This window comes from Octopus bimaculoides, chromosome 20, assembly GCF_001194135.2.
Source record: "Octopus bimaculoides isolate UCB-OBI-ISO-001 chromosome 20, ASM119413v2, whole genome shotgun sequence".
In the NCBI taxonomy this organism is placed as follows: domain Eukaryota; kingdom Metazoa; phylum Mollusca; class Cephalopoda; order Octopoda; family Octopodidae; genus Octopus; species Octopus bimaculoides.
This window is the reverse complement of record NC_069000.1, coordinates 40,784,218-40,789,350: the sequence shown is the minus strand read 5'-3', so window position 1 is coordinate 40,789,350 and position 5,133 is coordinate 40,784,218. Positions and strand designations below refer to the sequence as shown.

At 34.4% G+C, this 5,133-nt stretch overlaps 1 protein-coding gene across 2 annotated transcripts in view; it reads left to right on the top strand.

Moving 5' to 3' along the window:
- The window catches only part of LOC106877959 (vesicle-fusing ATPase), a 62,843-nt gene that overhangs the window by 1,009 nt on the left and 56,701 nt on the right, over positions 1–5,133 (top strand). The gene's annotated exons all lie outside the window — the stretch shown is intronic.

Genomic DNA, 5,133 nt, shown 5'->3' with positions numbered 1-5,133 from the left:
TATATATATATGATGCTTTTATGTAAAGTTTATATACAAATAGCTGAACATCAAACTGAAGAATGGCTTAATACTTTTTAATCGAGTGCCACATTCATCAATTTCTACAAGGAAAAGGTTAACAGTAACTTCGAAGTTTCGACTTGCGTCACATCTATCTGTCTTTACGTTTACACATGACACGTGTTGTTTGTGTATAGTGTACTTCATATTATTTAGGTTCACTGAACGACCGAATATTCTCAATGCAGCCTCTGTCGGTAAACTGTCATTTGCTTTAACTGCCTCTCTCATCGATTTCTGGTGTTTAGTGTCCGAGTATACGTCAGACATCTGAACTCTTATAAGTATTCTTCTAGCAAAATTAGTGTGACATAATGTGTGGCGAAGCTAGTCATATGAATTTCAATTTCAATTACAGTTGCCATCTGATGGATTTATATATACATAGTGCGTACACAATAGACGGCGAGCTGGCAGAAACGTTAACACGCAGGGCGAAATGTTTAGCGGTATTTCGTCTGTCTTTACGTTCTGAGTTCAAATTCCACCGAGGTTGACTTTGCCTTTGCCTTTCGTCTTTTCGGGATCGATAAATTAAGTACCTGTTGCATCCTGGAGTTGATCTTATCGACTGGTCCCCTCCCCCAACATTTCGGGCCTTGTGCCTAGAGTAGAAATGAATGGTGCGAACACAACTTCATTCACAGTGGTATCGGACGAAAAAAAAAACTCGTGATTGCGAAATGAACTTCTTAATCTCTCGGCTATTTACATAACACACACACACACACACACACGCGCGCGCGCACGCACAAACACTTGTATGTATGTTTATATATATATATATGCGTATGTGTGTTCAGTAGACGCCCCTCTGTCCATTTTCATTCAACATTATCTTCATCGCAACACACATAAAACTGCTTTAAAAAATATTATTAAAACAACGACGACGACTTAAATTATTCAAATCTAATATATCGATAAATTCCCATACAATATCAATGACTATAATATATATATACACACCTCCAGAGAGACAAAGGTAAACAGAATCCAAGACTCCTACATCAACGTATCCAACACATATTCGATATATATAGAACACACCTCCTTTTATTTTGCATTTTACAAATAACAAACAGACAGACATTTGTGTGTACAACACACACACACACACACACACACACACACAAATATATATATTATGCACAAATGTATACAAAAAAGGAACCTCTAGTAGACACTTGGTTTGCTAGAAATAATAATCAGATTTCACCTAAATTTGACTCTCTTAAAAACAGGTCAGTTATGTTGGGTAATATTGTGATAGGTACAGTATTCTTGGAATTGAGTTCGGGTTGTCATAACTGGAATGCTTTTGTGTGTGTATGTATATATATATATATATATATATATATATATATGTTCTATCAGGGCCAACTTAAGGCTTAACAACAACAAGAAGAACAACACTGAATAACACGAGCAAAATTAGGGAACGTCTATGCAGTCATTCCACCTGTTAGAAATGACGGCTAAATCTCTCTTTAATTATACTTCGTAGAAATGACAGTTAAGTCTTCGTTAAATTGTAGTCCAGTTTTTAAGATAAAGATACTGTAGATTAAATAGTCCTATCTAGTCTGGAAAAGACGGAATGGTCACGGCTGGAATACGCTGGATCATAAATCTACTCGATCGGGTTTGACTCGGAGCTAAACAACTTATACATTGACATACAGAGAACATAGATCTCACTTATACATACATATATTATCATCTATTTAAAGCTATCTCTCTCTCTCACTTACAAACACAAACACACGTAACACCGTGGAGTTGTAAATCCTTGTTTTACATAAACGACAAGGCCAGCATTTATAAAACAAAACACTTCTTTCTTTATTTATTTATTTATTTATTCAACTTCAGAACAGAATTATTTGACGTGGATAAAGCTGATGCTAGAAATGAACATTAACAGTCTCTTTTATTAGATTTATCAATATCATATTCGTGACGATGAATGATAGAAATGTCATACATTATGTAACCCCACCCACTATCTCACATCTTAGTTTTTACGTTTCACACCGTTCCTACTGTCTTCGATATATTTCCCACTTCGGTAAAAATGAAATTTCAAGGTCCACACAACACACGTCATCCGTTTCTTAAATTTGTCATTGTCGTTCTTAATAATATTTATCTTATCTGATTATTATTATTATTATTATTATTATTATTATTATTATTATTATAAAGCTTCGTTCGATCGTCAAACGAAACACCTAGCGATATTACTCCTAGCTTGTTTATGCTCTGAGTTCAAATCTTGCTGAGATCAACTTTGCCTTTCATCCTTCAGGACCGTTAAAATACAGTACCAGTCAAGTACTAAGGTCGATGTAATCGACTGACCTCCTCCCACTAAAATTGCTACCCTTGTGCCAAAATTTAAAACAGTCCTCCTCCTTCTTCTTCTTCTTCTTCTTCTTCTTCTCTGTGAGTTGGAAAAAGGAATTGGAAAGGGCACTTGCCGTTGGTATTCAGGAAGATCTTGGATAGTGGGGTTCCTCAATTATCCCTAGAGCTTCTCCTGTACTAGAAGGACTTCATCACTAACATCATCTTTTTTTTTTTTTTCCCCCTTTTTTTCCTTTTATTGTTGTACACTATGTATAATTCTCTTTGTTTTATACACTGTGTAGACTTTCTTTGTTCTTTGTATCATTTTCTCATATGTAAACTCTTACACTTTATGTCTATCTTTGTATTTTACCCCTCATCCTTCACCCTGGCAGCAAATGAAAGAAATCATCCTTTTGTGATTGATTAAATATGTACCAGGTGAGAACTGAGGTTGATGTAATTGACTTACTCACTCACTCGAAATTGCTGACTTTGGGCCAAAATTTGAAACCGTTATAATTATTGAAGCAACGAGCTAGCAGAATCATTAGCACATCGCACAAAATACTTAGCAGTATTTCTTTTGATTCTTTACTTTCAGAGTTTAGATTCTGTCAGGGTCAATTTTTTCCTTTCATCCTTTCGGGGTTGATAAAATAGGCACTCTTTTAGAACTGTGGTCAATGTAATCAACTAACCACTTCCTCCCGAATTTCAAGTAGAAAGAATTATCATTAAGAAGGCGGTGAAATTACTGAAATAAAAAGGATTTCTGGATTAATCACCTAGCTGTACTTTATTATATTTTACAACATGGTAAGTTTAAATCCTTAGGAGAGTTGACATAGCCTCACATCCTACAAGAAATAACAATATCAGTAAAGTATATGAGTGGATGGAGCTCAGGATATCCTTCTTCAGTAGTTATATTCTTTTCACGATTTATATATATATATATATATATAATATATATAGAGTTAAACGCAGGTGTTATTCAAATTCTCTCCTTATTGATTTCTTCTACAGAAAGTTTACCTTTTAGGGAAGATTATCAGGAGGGTTCTAAGCACTTGAAAGACTATTGAAAGCAAGTGGATACCTAAGGTTACGGGTAGTAACCTGCTTCCCACATAAATCCTGTCAGGAATAAGACCAAACTTGAGTCAAATTAAAAATAAAAATAATAATGAATAATAATCCTTTCTACTGTAGGCCTGAAATTTTGGGTGGGGAGGTTTCTTGATTATGTCAGTCTCAATGATTAACAAATACTTATTTTAGTGATTCTGAAAGAAGGAACAATAAAAGTTGACCGTGGCAAAAATTTTGAACTCAGAGTGTAAAGCCGGACGAAATACTGCAAAGCATTTTGTCCTGTATCAGATGAAATGCTGCAAAGCATTTTGTCCAGTATCAGATGAAATGCTGCAAAGCATTTTGTCCAGTATCAGATGAAATGCTGCAAAGCATTTTGTCCAGTATCAGATGAAATGCTGCAAAGCATTTTGTCCAGTATCAGATGAAATGCTGCAAAGCATTTTGTCCAGTATCAGATGAAATGCTGCAAAGCATTTTGTCCAGTATCAGATGAAATGCTGCAAACCATTTTCTCTGGTGTGCTAATGATTCTGTCAGCTTACCACCTCAGTATTAATGATGGTGATGATGATGATTGGTGGTTTCTAATTTAGGCACAAAGCCACTAATTTGAGAGAAAGGGCTTTGTCAGTTAATTCAATCTCAGTACTTGACTGATACTGTGTTTAATCAACCCTGGAAGGATGCAAAAGTAAAACCAACCATTGTGAAATGTGAATTGAGAACATAAATAGTAGAAACAAATATCACAAGGCATTTTAACAAACACTTTAAAGATTCTGCTAATCCAACCCCATTATGATGAAAATGATAACAATGACACCTAACATTAATAGAAGGCCATAAATATTAGGTAAAGAATATAATCATGCATATCAACACAAATATTTGACTGGTATTGATTTTATTAACACAAATGATGAATGTCAACATTCAACATCTGGTCACATTCAAATTCAACATAAAATGATATGAATACTGTAGGTCATTTTATTTCATGCTTTACTGTTTCTGCTGTTCTATTGCCCTCAATAATTGGTGGAGCACAGATGAGGCAGTGAGCTGGCAGAACCATTATGGTGCAGGGCAAAATGCTTAGCAGCGTTTCGTTTGTCTTTACGTTCTGAGTTCAAACTCCACCAAGGTTGACTTTGCCTTCATTCTTTCAGGGTTGATAAAATAAGTACCAGTTGAGCACTGGGGCCTTGGCTAAAGTTTAAAACCAATATATGATGGAGCATAGATAACAGCAGTTTTTTTTATGGCCATAGTACCTGCCTGCTTCTCCTGTTCATTAATAATGATTTTTAACCAAAGTGCATAATCATGTATTAGGATAGGTTGCACATGCATATATTGGACCCCAAAGCTTGTCTTCTCTGTATTTTATTTACTATAAAAAGAAATAAAGGACTAAATCAATCATAGCACATATAATGAATATCTATAGTGTATACATATATATGATATACGTATCCATAATGTGTGTGTACATGTGTGTATATATATATATCTATATATATATATATATATATATATATATATATATAGGTAAATTGAAATTTAGAGGTAATACTTGACAATTGTAAGCATTTTTATACGAGGTATAGTACTATA